Source organism: Xyrauchen texanus, chromosome 25, assembly GCF_025860055.1.
Source record: "Xyrauchen texanus isolate HMW12.3.18 chromosome 25, RBS_HiC_50CHRs, whole genome shotgun sequence".
In the NCBI taxonomy this organism is placed as follows: Eukaryota; Metazoa; Chordata; class Actinopteri; order Cypriniformes; family Catostomidae; genus Xyrauchen; species Xyrauchen texanus.
The window spans coordinates 42752890-42773077 of NC_068300.1; the positions used below are offsets into that span (position 1 = coordinate 42752890).

Here is a 20188-nt window from a genome sequence, read left to right on the forward strand (position 1 = left end):
TCGGCCAGCCCACCCAGTTAGAGTCTGACACGCAGATGGCCGACATGCTTTCCCGGGCCACTGTGAGCGTGGGGTTGGACTGGAACCCTCTGTCCTCACCCACAACCCTCACGGCTTGATGATTGGTACCTCAGCTCCGGGCGCCGCTCTCAGCCACGCCACCCACCTTTCTTCCCGGAAGTGCATGATGAGCTGATGAGTTTGTGGAGGGCACCTTTTACTGCCCGGAACTGACCTCCTCACTCATCCCCTCTCGCTACTCTGTATTCGCTCCACTCTGTTGCATGGTGAAAACGCCAGCTCCTTACGAGCAGAGATTGCCACTCTGCTACTCAAGGACACGATAGAGCCTGTCCCTCAAGCCGAGATGAAGAAGGGTTTCTACAGTCCTTACTTCATCGTACCCAAAAAGTCGGTTGGTTGCGGCCAATCTTGGACCTGCGAGTTCTCAACCAGACCTTACACAGACTCCCATTCAAAATGCTCACGCAGAGGCAAATTTGAACCTGCGTTCGGCATCAAGATTGGTTCACGGTGGTAGACCTGAAGGATGCGTACTTCCATGTCTCCATTCTGCCTCGACACTGACCATTCTTACGGTTCATGTTCGATGGCCAGGAGTATCAGTACAAGGTCCTCCCCTTCGGCCTGTCCCTGTCCCCTTGTGACTTCACCAAGGTTGCAGAGGCAGCCCTTGTCCCACTGCGGGAAAGCGGCATCCGCATACTCAATTACCTCGATGACTGGCTCATCCTTGCACACTCTCGAGAGTTTCTATGCGCCCACAGGGACCAGGTGCTTGTGCACCTCAGCCGTTTAGGTCAACTGGAAAAAGAGCAACCTCTCTCCGGTTCAGAGCATCTCCTTTCTCGGTGTAGAGTTAGACTCGGTCTCAATGTCAGCGTGCCTCACGACAGAGCACGCGCAGTCAGTGCTTGCCTGCCTTGCTCGCTTCAAGCCAGGCACAGCAGTTCCTCTCAAACAGTTCCAGAGGCTCCTGGGGCATATGGCATCCTCGGCCGTGGTCGCGGCACTCGGGTTGATGCATATGAGACCGCTCCAGCACTGGCTTCATACTCGAGTCCCGAGATGGGCATGGCGCCATGGCAAATACCGTGTGACAATCACCCCTTCTTGCCATCAGACTTTCAACCCTTGGACAGACCTCTGCTTGCTGCAGACTGGAGTCCCCTTGCAGCAGGTGTCCAGACATGTCGTGGTCACCACAGACACCTCTCAACTGGGTTGGAGCACCGTGTGTAATGGGCACGCAGCCGCTGGCTCCTGGACGGGGCCCCGTCTGCGTTGGCACATCAACTGCCTTGAGTTGTTGGCTGTACTCCTTGCCTTGCGGAGGTTTCTCCTGCTGATTCAGGGCAAGTGCGTCTTGATCCGTTCAGACAGCACCGCCACGGTAGCGTACATAAATCACCAAGGCAGTGTCCGCTCCCGTCACATGTCACAACTCGCCTGCAATCTCCTCCTTGGAGTCAGCCACGACTCAGGTCGTTGCTCACCACTCAAATCCCTGGCGACCGCAAACTCGATGGCGGACGCGCTGTCGTGACAGGTCTCGCTCAGTGGAGAGTGGAGGCTCCACCCACAGGTAGTCCAGCTGATTTGGGGCCGTTTCGGCAGGGAAGATAGACCTCTTTGCCTCCCAAGACAACTCCCACTGTCCCCTCTGGTACTCCCTAACGGAGGCCCCTCTTGGCACAGATACGATGGCACACAGCTGGCCCCGGGGGCTGCGCAAGTAAACATTTCCCCCAGTGAGCCTTCTTGCACTGGTGCTGTGTAAGGTCAGGGAGGACGAGAAACAGGTTACCTTGGTGGCTCCTTATTGGCCCACCCAGACCTGGGTCTCGGATCTCACGCTCCTCGCGACAGCACCTCCCTGGAAAATTCCCCTGAGGGAGGACCTTTTTTCTCAGGGACGGGGCTCCCTCTGGCACCCTCGTCCAGACCTCTGTAATCTCCACATCTGGCCCCTGGACAGGACGCAGAAGACTTAAGTGGGCTACCACCTGCAGTTGTGGACACGATCAACCAAGCCATAGCTCCCTCTACCAGGCAGCTTTACGCCCTCAAGTGGCGTTTGTTCGCAAATTGGTGTTCTTCCAGATCTGAAGACCCGCAGAGATGCGCAGTTCAGTCAGTGCATTCATTCCTGCAGGAGAGGCTGTAAGGGAGGCTGTCCCCCCTCCACCTTGAATGTGTATGTCGCAGCCCACCTTACGGCAAGTCCCTATGGAAACACGACTTGATTATCATGTTTCTTAGAGGTTAAACCCTTCCCGGCCAAGCCGGTTCCCCTCCTGGGAGCTCTCAGTGGTCCTATCAGGCCTTCAGAGACCCCCCTTCGAGCCACTTGAGTCAGTCGAGCTCAAAACCCTCTCCTTGAAGACGGCCCTCCTGATCACGCTTGCTTCCATCAAGAGGGTTGGGAAACTGCAAGCATTCTCTGTCATCAACACTTGCCTGGAGTTTGGTCCGGCTGATGCCTACGTCATCCTAAGACCGCGACCAGGCTACGTGGCCAAGGTTCCTAGGGACCAGGTTGTGAACCTGCAAGCGCTGCCCCGGGAGGAGGCAGACACAGCCTCTTCGTTGCTGTGTCCGGTACGTGCTTTGCGTATCTACATGGACCGCACAGAAGGCTTTAGATGCTCTGAGCAGCTCTTTGTCTGCTTTGTCTGCTTTCTCCAAACAGAGGTTAGCTCACTGGGTTGTTGAAGCTATTTCCCTAGCATATCACACCCAGGCCGAGCCCCCCCTTGCAGGTTTGAGCACACTCTACGAGAAGTGTGGCATCCTCGTGGGCCACGGCACCTCCTTAGCAGAAATCTGCAGAGTGGTGGGCTGGGCAACACCTTTGCTAGGTTCTACAACCTCAGGGTTGAGTCAGTCTTGTCCTGTGTTTTGACAAGTCCGAGCAGGTAGAACTCGGTAATACGGAACAACCATCAGGCCCTCGCTCCCTGGATGCTCTTCCTCCCAAGCCCTCTGGCCGCAGATTCAGCGGAGGAATTTTCTGCGGTACGCCCCCCCTGTCCCAGCAGGACCCGCGTCTCCCTTGGGCAGTCCTCACTGCACCCCGGTCGGCGTGTCTGTAGCAACTCCTCCCTTGCCAGGCAGGATCTACCAATGCACCATGTCCAAGGGTGGCCTGACAACCCCTGTGTGTATTAGCCACAAGTTACCTCCCCCCAGTTTGGGCAGCTAGCTTATGTTTATAGCTATATTGCTAGCTAATGTTTATTTAGCAAGTTTCACAGAAATTTGGTTAAAAATAGAGGCTAGCTGCCTGTCCAATGAACGCCGAGGGTCATGTAATTTTTTCCAGAAATTATTAGCGTTACTCCTACAAATAAATGCTTCGTAACTAAAATGTTTTGACTTTCAAAACATGTTAAATAACTTGTCTTACCTTGAAAGATCGCCTCCATTTTCAATTTGAAGCAGTAAGTCCAACACTGGAGGTAATTTCCCGGGATATCCCCTCTGCCTCCACCCAGGCAAATGAAGGATGACGATGATGACGATACATTTATTATTCATGCCCAGAAACTCCTTAACAAATCATATGTGCTTTTAGCTTATATTGTCATGAGTATCCGACAGTTGTCAGAAATAATATCGGTGATTGGACAGCAAAAATACTGGGACAGGAACGATGGGAATAATTGTTCCCAAATTTGAGGCCCAACCGCCTGAAAGCGGAGGAACAACCGCTGACCACAAGGGGAAGAGGGCCTCCCTACCGACCGCCTGCAGTAGTCAGGCCATTGCCAGGGGCAGAGGAGACCCCTACCGGCCACTAAAACGTGGCAGGGTCTTCTGTCTTCCAGGGGCCAGAGAACTGCCTCCGATCCACCCGGGGAGGAGCGGCTGTCATCCACTAGAGGGTGGAGTGACCGAGGACCAGGATATATCAGAGAACCGGCGAGTAATTTATTATTCTCTCTCTTCAGCTGTCGCTCCGTGTTGGCCTTTCCCTCTCTTTTTTTGTTTTGTTTTCCCCTCCCCTTGTCTCCCTCCCAGGTCCGAGAAGGCAGGGAAGATCTGCCAGCAGGCATGGCCAGAAGCTACCTTTAGTGGTTGAACGAATAGTTCTATCTGAACAATAGCATGGGGAAGACTGAGTAATGTTAGTTGATCACAGCATACAAGTGACTGTAATGATCTGAGATGTCATCGCTCTGCGGCAGAATTTTTTAAAATTCATTAAACCATGGATGGCAGGAATAGTGTTGTGTGGATCGGTCCGATCCACTTTGTTTATTTTCCCATTTACAGAGCCAGGGCTGTGTACAAACACCCGATTTCTTTTCAGTGCAACCACAGAACAGACAGCTAGTGGAGCGTGCAGAGATATCCATGGAATTTGACAAGAATTGTATTGGAATAAAATGACTTACTCCACTTTTAACTGATTAGGCAGCTGCTTACATTTTCGGATGCACCCCGAAAACAGCCCTAACAAAAGTGTAACTCCGATCCCGGCGTCCTTCGTCAGTGTTGTTGATTTCAGTGTTGTTGATTTAGTCTTTGTTGTTATTAATGAATCGCACGTTCCAAACTTGTCAAAAGAAAAATGGTCGATACAAGATAATGTCACTATGGTGGTAACTTTTGGCAATGTGAATGCAACAGGGGTAAAGTCTCCTCAGGGGTTCCATTCCTCGTAAAAGTTCTCATCCAGAAAGTTACTAAAGGAAAATACAGGACTGTAGATGGGAAAGGGCATAATGACTGAAAATAAAGGATTACAACAGTTTTAGGGGCAGGTTCACTAAACAGTTGCTCCACTTTTGCGTGTGGCATTTCAGCGCAAATACCTGTATCTTATTCACTAGCTACCCTTTATCACGTTTAGTTGGCGCAATCAGTGCTGAAACTGTGCTGTGTCTTCAATATTTAAATGAAGTCATTGTAATTCCTTTCTATGCAAACATGCCTCCTTTCTATGTAAATTAGGCTCATTAAAGATTGCGCTTCATTTACAAAACTCTGCCAATTTACCGCCAAATGAAAGTATTTTTTTAAAGAGATATTTGTGAACATTTTTAACTGTTCATTTTAGCAGTAATTAATCAAATAATCATCAAATGATGTTGAAAAGAAAAATAAGCATGTATATATTGTTGTGGTTTCTGCCCATTTTGTGAAAAACTCACTCTCAAAGAAAGTTTTTGATTTCAGAAGAATAGACATTATTGTCAGACCATAAAGCCGAGTTGCCTCTAGAACAACTAACATGTCTTGAGTTTGCACCCGCTTATATAGGTCTCACAAGGCGTGGCTAAACCTTCCATACATTTTTGTTCTGTGTCTTCAGTCTGTAGTGTTTTGAGCAGAAAAACATCTTTGAGGCCCCACCACTAAATCTTCTCTAGTGTCAAACCATGAGACTCAAGCTTACCATATATGAGTACCATATGTGGTCACACATTGCATTCTGAGGGGCCTAATCTTCACAGGCTTCTTTACTCACACACACACACACACACACACACACACACACACACACAGTAAAATACATACTTGACCATCAGAAATAATTGTAGAATAAAATGCATCGATTATACTTGATTAATGTATACTTAACATGATAAAAATACACCACATATCCCCCCTTTGTGACATTCAATGTCACAACTTTACATATTTCATATATTTAAACATGCGTGTGCAACTGGTTCAGCCACGTGTTTAGTTGTCACAGTTATTTAGAGTGTATCATACAAAATATTCATCATAATTTTAAGAGTTCTTGCTTGTAGTGTAGATGTCTTCAACCCAGATACTTTGCGCATCGAAGAGGGTCACCCTTTGGGGAGAGGTTAGGCTAGCACTTACACCCAGGGCGTGGTTCTTCATATCTTCATATATATATTCATTAGAGAGATCAATTTCCTCCCATCTTGGTCTTTCTGTCCATCCAGGTTAGTTTGAATTGCATTGGACCATATACATCGATCAAGGTAATCTACTTACTGTTGCTCAACAAAAAAAACCAGTGGTAACACACAACAGAATATTATTCCTTCCACAATGTTATTATTCCTAACATTATATAAATTTGAGCTAATTGTGCACCCCATTTCTATATGCAATCTATTTAAATTGCTATAAACAAGTCAAGCCATGTTCATTTTCAGTCACCACCATGTTTTCTTTTTCCATTCTTCATTAATATTCAAATGTACACGAGTTTAATAAAAGCATGTGTAAAAATAATTGTTCAATATTAATCCTTCATCATACCAACATTCTCAGATTTGTTCAATACTTCTTTAATAATTTAGGCACTCGTTTGTATGCAACGGTCCTTGAAATTGTACCCCCAAATGCAATCTTTAATTTATTTTCTACACAGGGTGTGATTCCCTGATAACACAGTGATAGAATGTTTGGTATTTATCGCTGTGATAAAATATTTTAATAAAGCGGTTATTAAGACACAGTCGGGTTGAGTGGAACTCACTTTTCAGGCAGGTTTCTTCTAGACCTCCTTTTTGATGCTTCTAACGTAAAAGCATACATCCACTTCCTTAAACCCATATTACCCTCCCATCTTGGGCAGGTTCCCAGGGCGGTGGTGCCCTGTCTTAGGCCGCTCTCATTTTGCCATTGGAGAGTCTTTCCCGTCTTTGGGTCACCACCTCTTGCCACTGGTCTGATACCGCTCAGACCTATCAGCCAATTTTTAATAATTTGGTGTCCGTAAACAGATATTTTCTGTTGCTTCAGGAAGTATCACCTGAGAACCGTCACAGTCAATGGAACATCAACAACTGCTTAAATATGGAGACAGTTCAACACGTTTAAATTCACTAAGCATTATTCAAAATTAAACAGTCTATTAAAGCTTAACAAATTAAATAAAATGTTAAAATTGTACTCATTTCCAGAACATTAATTTTCATTCAAGTTGTATTTCTGCTCCTTTAGCAAATGTCACAAAAACCTTGTATAATCATGGGAACTAATATCAGAACAAAACAAATGGTAAATGGTCTGCACTTATATAGCGTTTTTTTAACCATAGAGGTTGCCAAAGCACTTTACACTGTGTCCCAATCACCCATACACACTCACATTCACACACCAATGATGGCAGAGCTGCCATGCAAGGTGCTAGCCTGCCATTGGGAGCAACTTGGGGTTCAGTGTCTTGCCCAAGGACACTTCGGCATGTGGAGTCATGTAGGCTGGGAATCGAACCACCAAACTTGCAGTTGGCAGCAGACCGCTCTACCACCTGAGCCACAGCCGCCCCACAAAACAAAATACAGGGTAGTCTCTGTCAAGCTTCTAGGAAGCTTAATTTAAAACATCACCTTAATCAATATGAACGTTCAACTTAATCTCTTATCTTTAATATAAAAACTTAACTTCAAATTGTCCTCTGAATTGGGAAAACCTTAATTGCCCTTAAAATCTTTAATCATGATAAGGAAAGCGGTTTGAACCTCTCCTTCATATCACTGTATCTAACATTAGTGTCACATCACATCATTTTACATATAAAAGAAAATTAAAAGAAAATTCAACAATTTGAAGATGTGCCTTTAGCACACTACAACATCTGCAGACACTTATCACACAGAGAGTGAGAATGGAGAGAGGCTCAGAGGTGGACACTGCATCTCATTACAGCTGTTACTTCTTTTTCATTTTAGAATCTCACAATAATACATTTAAGTTATCCTTCAACAGTGAAAAAAGCTATGGGTGGTATTATTCCTTTTCTGACATTGCACAGACTTCACATGTTGAAAAAACTCATCAACCTAAAAATGAAGACCAATATTCTTGTTATTTAATTCTCCTTATTACTGTTATTTAATTATTTTTATTACTTACCCCCCTTATGCATTGGTTAAAACCATGCATTAATCTTAGTTGATGCAACTATGCTTCATGAAAACACCATATGAAAATGAGTCTTTTTCTTCCTTTTTTGTTCATATAGACCTGCATTATTTCAATTATTGATTTGTAAAACAACAGCCATCAGATCTTTAATAAACTTTTCCTCTCCTTTTTTAACATTCTCTTTACATTCAATTCAACTTACTTTAGCCTTCTGTTCAAGCTGAGCTTTACATTTACAGCCCCTATCTTATCCCTTCTTTTTTCTTTCTGTTGAATAACTCTGTTTTATCACTCTCTCATGAGAAGCAAGTTCCATTCTATCTAATGAAACAACAAAAATCACCTTTATAAACTAACAGAAAAGTAAGTAAACATTTAAACTAAATAAGGTATAAAAGAGGCACAACTGAAATTCATCAAATCTCTTCAGAAAAATACATTAAATCCTTTTACTTTCTCATGACTCTCATCTTTTAAATCCTAAAGTTAACATAATTTAACAATACCATTTTTCAGTTATTATTCTCTTATATTCATCAGCATTTCCTGATAAATGATTCAGTTAAATAGTAGAGACAAACATCATTAAGCAGAAACTGTATGCCTCTAAAGTGATACTTTCATAGATTTATCTTAAAATGGAAATATTTACACTTGAAAAAGATAATCTATCAACTCTTTGTAACACCCACTACCATTTTTCTTTAAAGTGAGGGTACGCTCTGGAAAATTTAGGCGAGTACCAATCCAATAGGTAACTCTTACCATGCCATACATTTGTAATATTTGCTCTTTAAATCAATAACTCAGTGATTAGATGCTGGATTTAAATTTAGACCCTCAGAACAATTTAGACAATCAACTTATCCAGAGAAATGTAATCCACAAATTAAATGTCAATTCAGTAATGATTACCAGCATTCATGATAGTGTGAGGGCCAATCAGATAATAGCCCACATCTTTCAGTCTTTTTTCCTCTGACTTCCTCCTGCAGTGTTAGCCGCTTCAATAAATCATTTGGCCAGGTCATCTACAATGGTGAGAGACTAGTTGCAGAATGAGTTAGTGAACAACATACATATAATGATGACATCACGAAATTATTTATGATATTCAATTTAATCTCAATGTTTCCTATGGGTTCCACCTGCTACCAATGACCAATTTTTTATTAGCATTTTCAATTATTTTTATAATTAAATATATCACATATTTGGACTTTATTTCAATTTTATCTGGCATGATTGGTCACAGACCAAATCCAAGAAAAAAACTTCTCTAAGCAAATTTGAAAAGTAGAGAACATGAAATGATCTAAATCATTCTTAAATTTATTTTCTTTAATTCTAGTCTCAGTGACAGCTTTCAGTGTACCCATGATCAACCAATACCTACACTGTATATATAAAACAAGAAATAAAAGAAAAATATCTAATCTTAAAAGAATCTGCTATCTATCTTTTCTAAATTCAGGACGTCCCTTTGTTTGAGTGGAGACATCAAGATAGACGATATTTTTTAATGCCGGGTATTAACCCCTCCTGCTCACTCTCCTTACAGAGCCTCACAGATCCTACTCAATCTCTCCATTCAGACCTTCCCTAGCAAAAATAATAAACACTACCTGTCTTGTTTTTGTTGGTTGAATCAAAAACAAAACATAAAATCATGGGTTTTTACATTTTTGAAATCAAGACATTATAATGTTTAATTTAATATTGTCAAAAATTGTGTTTTCTCATAAATTTTAATAGACCGCACTTAAAACAGACACATGAATGTGAAGTTTTCTCATTTAAGATTTACTTTTCATACTCCAGTTACAAACTACTCCTTTTTTATTTCTCTTTCCCATTATCTTGACACGTTAGCATTTCTTTTGTGGTTTTCTGGTATAAGTATACTGCTTACCAGCATACATGAATGCTAATATGTGTCTACTTCCCTCCACCACCGGAACACTGAAAAAGGCGGCGCATAAATCAATCACAGTAAAGTATTTGTCATCAAGAGGGACATTTGTCAGCAGCGTGTGCAGATTTGGAACATCAGCCGGCCAATTTTATACTATATCATTGATTACTCGTAAATCATGAACAAGGCGCCATTTAGATTTGTTTGTTTTGATCACAGGCAAAATTGGAGTATTACAGTAACTGTTAGTTTCCATTAATACTCCTGCTTTTACTAGACCATCTATAGTGTCTTTTATGCCTGGTTCAGCCTCAGGCCGCAAAGAGTACTGCGATTTTCTTGGCAGATGTGCATCTAGCTTAAGTTGTATTCTTATTGGACTGGCTGAATTTACCAGTCCTACATCTGTGTCATGCTGAGACCATAACTTATTTGGTATCTGACGCTCCAATTCTTTAAGTAGTTCAGCATCAATAGTCTCTACCAATTTGTTTGTTGTTATCATCTGTGTTTGTATATTTTATTGATGACTACTTCCTGAGGAGTAGCCATCAATGGAGTCCCACACAACATTTTCATGTAATTTTTGTCAGCAGAATGAAAAATCAATGGATTTACTGTTGTTTCCCATTGGCACTGTACCTTTTTTCATCATTGGCCACCAATATTTTGCAATACAATTCTTCCCTAAATATAAGGATACATAATCAGAATCTATTACATTAAACGTCTAGGTTACGTATGTAACCTCTGTTCCCCGATGGAGGGAACGAGACGTTGTGTCAGAGAAGCGACACTAGGGGTCTCTCTTGAGCGCCGATATTCACCTCTGAACTATGAAAATAGGCCAATGAGAGTTGGCAACCAGTATTTGCATGTCCCGCCCCCGGACATACAGGTATTTAAGCGGCGCAAATACGGGAGTTCATTCAGGATTTTTCTGAGGAGCCGGAAATGGTAGAACCACAGTGGCTCGGCTCAGCGACATGGCAGGGGAGACACAACGTCTCGTTCCCTCCGTCGGGGAACGGAGGTTACATACATAACCTAGACATTCCCCTTCTGTCGCTCTTTCCACGTTGTGTCAGAGAAGCGACACTAGGGGTCCACTTATAAAAGTGCCATGCGCTGAGCCGTGTACGTGAACTGCTGATACAGGAGCGAGCAGGTATTTTTACGTGCAGGACGACCAACTGTATCAGCTGCACGTACCCTTCCCCAATGCCCCATTTAAGCCATCAGGATTCCTTAACGGGCCAAGCCTGGCCGGGCCTCTTTTCTCTCTATGTTTCTCGCATAGAGCAACTAAGGCCGGGGCCCTTACACGCTTATTCAGGGCGGAGAACACCCTGCGGAGGCCACGCCTACCCGAGAGGGGAGGCAAGTTTAAGTGGCAAAACCATCAGAGGCCTGACTTAGGGCCTATGTGGAAAAGTTGGTGCGGTGGTGGATCCAGCCTCATAGAGGGGGGAACATACAGCACAGCAACCGAGGCAGCCGTGACTGCCTAAGGGAAACACGGGAGTCCGCTCGCCAGAGGGGACAGAACCGTGGTGTTACACACAGGGGGAGTCTGAAGGAGGCCTTACCTGTGGAGCACCTATACCAGTACAGGGTAGCTTGCGGTACCCGCAGTGGCTTGGGTCGGCGGTTCCTCCGCTGAACTGCGACCCACGAGGGCTAGGGAGGAATCAACCAGTGTCCCAAACCTGGGATCTCCTGGGAATGAAGGCGCACTGTTTCCCCTGGTTAGGGGGAAAGGCGCTAGGTGCAAGCGATTCACCCAGTCAGATCGTGGGCGTGCTATCGAGTTCTACAGGCTCGGTACCTGAGAAAACACGGGACGATACTGACTCAACTCGGAGATTGTAGAACCTCGCAAAAGTGTTAGGTGTTGCCCAGCCCGCTGCTCTACAAATGTCTGCTAGGGCAGTGCCCCTAGCCAGTGCCCATGAGGACGCAACACTCCTGGTGGAGTGGGCTCGGACCCGCAAGGGGGGGCACGGCCTGGGTGTGATAAGCCAGGGAAATGGCGTCGACAACTCAGTGGGCGAGTCTCTGCTTGGAGACAGCGTTCCCTTTCTGCTGTTCAGAGCGTCTGGTGCTCTGTGTGTGGTCCAGATAAATCCGTAAAGCACGTACTGGACACAGCAGTGAAAGGGCTGGATCTGCCTCCTCCCGGGGCAGCGCTTGCAGGTTCACCACCTGATCTCTGAAGGGTGTGGTAGGAACCTTGGGCACATAGCCCGGTCGTGGTCTTGGGATCACGAAAGTGTCTGCCGGACCGAACTCCAGGCAAGCGTCGCTAACAGAGAACGCATGCAGGTCCCCGACCCTCTTGATGGAAGCGAGCTCGATCAGCAGGGCGGTCTTGAGAGAGAGGGCCCTGAGTCCAACTGAGTCAAGCGGCTCGAAGGGGGGTCTCTGGAGTCCCATAAGGACGACCGAGAGATCCCAGGAGGGGAACAGGTTAGGCCGGGAGGGAGTTATCCTCCGGGCACCTTTTAGGAACCTGACGATTAAGTCGTGCTTACCAAGAGACTTGCTGTCTACTGTGTCATGGTGGGCCACGATAGCGGCGACATACACCTTGAGGGTGGAGGGGGACAGCCTCCTCTCCAGCCTCTCCTGAAGAAACACGAGCACTGACCTAACTGCGCACTTCTGCGGGTCTGCGGTCTGTTCGCGGACTGAGCAGTCCGCGAACAGACGCCATTTTATACCTTAAAGATGCCTGGTAGAGGGGGCTCTGTCTTGATTGATTGTATCTATGATGGTCGATGGTAGGCCGGCTAGATCTTCCGCATCCCGTCCAAGGGCCAGACGTGGAGGTTCCAGAGGTCTGGGTGTGGGTGCCAGAGCGTGCCCCGTCCCTGAGAAAGAAGGTCCTTCCTCAGGGGAATTTGCCAGGGAGGGGCTGTCGTGAGGAGCGTGAGGTCTGAAAACCAAGTCCGGGTGGGCCAGTAAGGGGCTACCAGAATAACTTTCTCCTTTTCCTCCCTGACCTTGCATAGCACCTGTGCAAGAAGGCTCACTGGGGTAAATGCGTACTTGCGCAGCCCCGCAGGCCAGCTGTGTACCAACGCGTCTGCCCCGAGGGTAGCCTCTGTCCGGGCATACCAGAGCGGGCAGTGGGAGGTTTCTTGGGAGGCAAACAGGTCTACCTGAGCCTTACCGAACCGGTCCCAAATCAGCTGGACCGACTGGGGGTGGAGCCTCCACTCTCTGCCAGGCAAGCTTTGTCTTGACAGCGCGTCCGCTATCACATTGAGGTTGCCGGGGATTTGAGTGGCGCGCAGTGGCTTGAGTCGCTGCTGACTCCAAAGGAGGAGACGACGGGCAAGCTGTGACATGTGGAGGGAGCGTACTCCGCCTTGGCGGTTTATGTAGGCTACGACCATGGTGCTGTCTGTCCTAACTAGGACGTGTTTGTTCCGAATTAACGGGAGAAATTTCTGCAGGGCCAGAAAAACAGCCAGCAGCTCTAGGCAGTTGATGTGCCAGTGCAGCGGGCCTTGGTTCCACCGGCCTGCGGCTTCGCGCACATTGCAGCGTCGGTTGTGACCAGAACGCGTCGGGACACCTGCTGCAAGGGTACTCCTGCCCTTAGAAAGCAGAGGTCTGTCCAGGGTTTGAAGGTTTGGCGGCAGGCAGAAGTAACTTTTACGTTGTGCGTGCCACGGCGCCATGCTCGTCTCGGGGACTCGAGTCCGGAGCCAGTGCTGAAGTGGTCTCATATGCATCAACCCCAGCGGCGCGGCCGCCGCGGAGGATGCCATATGCCCCAGGAGCTGTTGGAAACGTTTTAGCGGGACCATGGCGCCTGGCTTGAAGGGGCTTGAACCGGCCGGCCGGGGAACAGTCGTGAGGCTGAAGGCGTGGACACCGCGTCCATGGAGCCGGGACTGTTGAGGCCTGAAAGCAGAGTGCCGTGAGAACGGCATTTGCGGGCCATGTGCCCCAGAGACAAAGGAAATAGCTCTTTTATTGAGAATTTGGGTACCGCAGCCCCTGTTAAGGGGTGCGGCAAATGAAAAAACAAAGGATTCTCCTCCCGGCCCTCCATTGGGGGACGGAGCGGTCTTACCACCTCCGGAGCTAATGTCTTGGGCTCTGGGTGCGTTGTCTCAGGAGCGCCTGGGAAACTTCCGGGTCCTCGAGGGGGTCCGTGAGACAGGGGGCGTGCGCTTCCCGCGGTTTTCTCGACGCTGGGGCTGAGAGCTGGGCCCGGGTTGAGGCAGAGCAGGAGCTTGTCTTCTGGCCGCGGGAGGACGCCCTCGGCGAGCAGACAGGGCATGGGCCGTGGCGGCAGGCTTGCAGCGAGGCATGATGTGAGAGATGGCCTCCGTCTGCTTCTTTATCGTGGAGAACTGCTGGGCAAAGTCTTCGATGGTGTCGCCGAAGAGGCCGAACTGGGAGACAGGGGCTTTGAGGAAGCGAGTCTTGTCAGCTTCACGCATCTTGACCATGTTCAGCCACAGTTGACGTTCCTGGACCACTAGCGTGGCCATCGCCTGCCCAAGTGCTTGCGCTGTGACCTTCGTCGCTCTCAGGGCGAGGTCGGTCACTGAGCGCAGTTCCTGCAGCGTGTCGGGATCAGGGCCACCCCTGTGCATGTTGCGTAGTGCCTTGGCTTGGTGGACCTGCAGGAGAGCCATGGCATGCAGGGCAGAAGCGGCCTTCGCTGTCAGCGAGGAGGTTGCTCTACAGGTCCGGGAAGGGAGTACTGGGTGACCTCGCCAGGTGGTAGGGGTTCCGGGGCATAGATGGATCGCAACCGCCCTTTCCACCTGGGGAATCGCCGCGTACCCGTGGCGCGCTCCGCCGTCGAGGGTGGCGAGGGCGGACGAGCCTGTGGCGGTGTGACGAGTGGAGAGGGGTGCTCTCCACGAAGACGTCAGCTCGTCATGCACTTCCGGGAAAAACGGAACCGGGGGGGGCACCCAGACCCCAGGAACCAGTCGTCCAGCCGTGATGGCTGTGGGGAGGATGGAGGGTTCCAGTCCAAGCCCACGCTGTTGGCTGCCCGGGAAAGCATGTCGGTCATCTGTGCGTCGGCCTCAGCCTGGGCGTGCAGGCCCGAAAAGCGGCAGCCCAGGGGAGTCCTCAGCATCAGATACCACGCCCTCCGATGCCGCGGCGAGCTCATCTGCTTCCATCGCAAGAGGGTCAGCAGACTGGCTGTGAGGTGAGTCGCCGCCGCCTCGAGCAGGGACGGGAATCAACGAGTGTGCTGGGGTGCGGGTGGTCCGAGGGGGCGTACCCAGCGGAGCTGCACCCGCTGCCATCCCCAAATCGCCTCCATCGCCAGCCGCATCGTCCTCAATCCCGTGGGAAGAAGGAGCAACACGGGGGGCGGCTGGAGTGGCTTGCTCACTGTTGTAAGCAAGCCGCGACTGCAACGTTGTCATGGTCATGTTCTCGCAGTGAGAACATGAACATCCACAAAGGCAGCCTCAGTGTGATCGCTACCCAGACACACGAGACAACGCCTGTGGCCGTCTGAAGCGGAGAGCACTCTACCGCATCCAGAAACAACACAGGGGCGGAAAGGCATCTTTATAAAGACGTGTCCTTAAAAGGACGTTCAACGCCGCTGTGTTTTGCTCTTTTAGAGGAAATTACTCTTTTAAATAAAATCACTCTTTTATGAAAAAAGGACTCGTGAGAGTTCTTTTATGATCTGCACTGTTGAAGCGCCCAGGGGCAGGAATGCACAGCCGTGCAAACAGGAGAAAGCCGCTGTTGTGCGCCGTGGAATCCAACAGCATGCAGCAGAGGAATGACAGGAACTCGGTGTGTAACACGCAGCAATTGCAGACACAACCATCGGCTCTGAAGAAATTTTCTGAATGAACTCCCGTATTTGCGCTGCTTAAATTCCCGTATGTCCGGGGGCGGGACATGCAAATACTGGTTGCCAACTCTCATTGGCCATTGCATGCAATTATTTCTTCTGGAATCAAAACCCTTTATTTATTTTTTATTTTCCTTATTTAAATTTGGAAGAGCTTTTAGAGTGTTCCACCACCACAAGTAAACTGGCAAGCAACACAAAATGAATAAGCAAATTGCTTACCTTTTTCAGTGGCCACCATTTATTGTGTTGCTTGGCCAGTCAACGTGCTGCTGTGGTCACTCTTCTGCCCTGTTCTGTCCTTTTTTGTGAAAAACTCACTCTCAAAGAAAGTTTTTGATTTCAGAAGAATAGACTTTATTGTCAGACCATAAAGCCGAGTTGCCTCTAGAACAACTAACATGTCTTGAGTTTGCACCCACTTATATAGGTCTCACAAGACGTGGCTAAACCTTCCATACATTTTTGTTCTGTGTCTTCAGTCTGTAGTGTTTTGAGCAGAAAAACATCTTTGAGGCCCCACCACTAAATCTTCTCTAGTGTCAAACCATGAGACTCAAGCTTACCATATATGAGTACCATATGTGGTCACACATTGCATTCTGAGGGGCCTAATCTTCACAGGCTTCTTTACTCACACACACAGTAAAATACATACTTGACCATCAGAAATAATTGTAGAATAAAATGCATCGATTATACTTGATTAATGTATACTTAACATGATAAAAATACACCACAATATCCAGATGCGTGTTGTCGTCAAGCACACTTTCTGCATGTTTAAGAGATGATCCAGATGTCTAGATCAAAGTGATGCTGTTCAGCACCTACAGGGTGGGTCAAATACAGTGGTCTCCAGCAACCTTGGCTATATTGCACTCAGAAACGGACTGCAAGATCAGAATTGCTCATGCAAATTGAATTCAGCAGCATTTTGTTTGGCCATGTTTGCACCGTTGCTTGATCTGAATAATTCCTTTAGTGAATTTGCCGCTAAACAAGCAAAGTTGACGCATGCAAAAAACGATGCTTTTAACAGCAACAATTCATTCTTTTTTCCTACATATTGAACACAGAAAAGAAAAACATAAATACAGAATCAACCATTAACCCCCACTATACCCCCTCCCCCATCCAATCCCCCCAACCCCACCCCCACCCTGGCCCCCAACAACATCTCAATGGTCCTACATGATTATAGACACACACAATTTTTTTAAAAATAAAATTAAAATAATAACAATCACACATCCAGCAATGTCAGATATCTGCCCTATTTCTCTATAAACAAATATTCAACAATTTCCCTAGTTTTTAAAATGACCCTTCGAGCACCACTCCTGAAATGAGCTCCAGCCGACCTTCAACCCCTTAAAAGAATCAGACTGGCGATCATGACTCTGGTTAGGACCCAACTCTTTATGTGTCTATTCTCAACATCGATGACTGCCCCATTACCAACAATACAGAGTCTGGGGCAAGCAATTCATTCTTAATGAATCTGCCCCTTAATGTTTTTCCTTCTCTCGAGTTTAGGTTTGAACACCATAATCTCCTGCCCCTCTGCCCCACAGGTTGATAACCCTTGTGATGAAGGACAGTGGTGTTATTGAAAAGGAAATTCAGTTGATTCAAGTCAGTCAACCTTTTCATTGTGAAATTGTTTGTCAGGTGAAGTGTAATTGTTAACTTGTCAACTGTTGTGACTTGCAGCTGGAGATTAAAAATCATGTGTTCTTTGCCCACATAAACTGGGACGACCTCTACCACAAGCGAATTACTCCTCCATATAACCCCAATGTGGTACGTTCTAACAAACCATGTCTGTTCTAGACCAAATGTGCCAGCCCTTTGGCCTATATTGTTTTCAAACTGTGACAGAGATTATTAATATGACTTACTTCTGCACTAACATCTAACATTACTTTGTTATTTATGGATTCAGTTAGACAGTTCCATCTGGCACTGTAGCTAATGGCAAGTTGTGTAATTAGACTTGTGGCTTGTTTCTTCAGAGAGGCCCTGCAGACCTTCAGCACATTGATCCAGAGTTCACCAGAGAGATGGTTCCCAACTCTGTGGGCCATACGCCTGAACCCACACCAAGCCTGGCCACCAGCAGCTCCAACGCCTTCACCGGCTTCTCCTATATCTCTGGAGAAGATGGCTTTCTTTGAGGCACGTTCTCTCACATCAGGATGACCTTCAAGCATCAAGTACATGTCATTTCTGTTCACTGGAAAAACATTGAAATGTTTTTGAGTATATTATCCTTTTTTTACTATGCCTATATACCATGTTAATGAGGGTAAAAAAATGAATGAATTGTTACTGTAGGATGATCACTTGTTGATTTTGTGCTCAATGTGCGTGACTAAAAAATGTTTCATCAGTATGCACAATTTTCATTGTGCAACATTGTAGGACACTGCAGCAAGTTGCAAAATCTGTAAAAATCTTAATTTCTCATATTGCTTGTCTCATAGGGATCAAAGTATGGATCTGTGTTTCTTATATAAGGTTTATTATGCTTTATATCCAATTTCCGAAACAAGCATGTATGTGATGTTTTTGGAAAAAATCTGAAAAATTGTTTTATTACGGTTGTATTGTATGTGCAAAAACATCCTGTACAATGCTTTTGCTATTATTAAAAAGCATATTTTGTAATAAGATATTATGAATAATTTAAAAATGTGAACATCATAAATCTGCTTTTTTAAATATATGTTTTATTTGTAACGTGGTGGGTTGAATATGGACAAACTTGGAGAATTTGAACCCAAGTGGAGAGTCAGTCTAATTAGAGACAAAACAAAATCTTTAATGTAAACCTTTAATTCCACAAATATCTCGGAGACTCGAAGCATATAACAAAGCTTGAAAAAACCTGAAGATCGAAAACTAAAGTAAACTAAAGGACACTTAGCTGACTCAGGTTTTTCTCAAAAATCCAGAATACATGTAATACAATTACCAAGACAGACTTAGCATTGAACAACGGAAACAGTAGTGCAGAAGGACTGAAAAGAAATTAAACACAGCTGTGAGCACTAACTGACAAAACAGTTTTTAATGTTAATGCTCTATTACGCTTTAAATTAACAAAACCACCATTCCTATCCTAAACATGAATCAAACTGATAGTGTCATCTAAGCAAATGTCAGATAAGAAACACAACTGGTAAAAAAAAATCCAAAACTTAGGGTTAACATTTCCATAATTTTAACTGTAAAACAAGGTGAAAAAGTGAAGAAGAAAAAAAGTTAATTGAGACAATACATGCAATTTTACTGTAAAATATTGTAAAAATATTCTTTACATGAAAAAAGTATGATTTTGCTGTATATTAACTGTAAGCGAATACATGCTTTTTACAGTAAACTATTGTTCCCAGAGGTCCCTGTGTGACCTATAGCATTTCATTATATTTTATAGTAATAGTTATGTTTCTTCTTATTTTTGATATCTGTTATGTACATTGGGATGTTCAGTGTTATGTTTTATGTAGTTTAGTTAATATTTATTGCATTTTTTTAGTATCATATGTGTTACCCTGATGGTGTTTTGTGTTTGGGTGAGTAACACTGTTCAATGTTTCTACATGTATTTATTATTGCTCCTGGAAGGGCCACTCTTGATGAACTTTAAGTCATCATGTGGCCGTCTGTAGTTATCATGGTGATTTACAATACATTTTAAAGTGAAAAGAAAACTTTTAAAGTTCCAGAAGTTTAGTATATCAAGTTTATACCATTTAACAATATAAACGTTGGTGAACTGAAAATATACAGCCATCAAAATTACATCCTGTGAAGCCTGAAATATGGTCACCATATTTTTTTACAGTAAATTTCTGGCACCCACGGCTACCAGTAGTTTACTGTAAATTTAACAGATTTTAATTAATGGATCAATTACAACACATTTTAACCGAACAAGAGATGATTATAAAATGTAGAATTTACAGACAATAAGCAAGAACAAACCCCGCTTCTGCCACAAGAGCTCAAAAGGACCAATGGGAAAAAATTCTGCATGCCATAAAGATATGAATAGCTGATATTTCAATGTGTATGTGAATTAATATAGGTCCATAACAAGAGAATACAGGCTTACTAATTTTAAAAGCTTACAATCTTAATTTAAAATATAAAAGCTTTGTATTGGTTTAAAATAAAATAAAAACTATTAATATAATTGAATATTTTATAAATTAATATAGCCTACTATTGAAAAATTTAAAAGAGAGCATTTGGCATGACCAGTAATTAACTTAAAGTGAAATACTGTGTTCATGGCCAGCAAATCCATGAAAGATTTCCACAATGATAAGTGGAAAATCGTATACCGTTGGCATTCTGATTTTTTAATATTGATATATTGAGTGATATATTGTTGCTATGAGCACCAAGGCAGGTTATTTATACCACGGGTCTGTTGAATCCTTGTGGAATAATGAAGGCCTCTTTAAACTTCTTTTGTTGGGGTAGCTGCTGCTGCTCCCTGTTCAAAGGATGTTTTCTAT

At 45.2% G+C, this 20188-nt stretch overlaps 1 pseudogene; it reads left to right on the forward strand.

Moving 5' to 3' along the window:
* LOC127618444 (serine/threonine-protein kinase Sgk2-like) overlaps positions 1 to 20188 on the forward strand; it is a 37278-nt pseudogene that overhangs the window by 13258 nt on the left and 3832 nt on the right.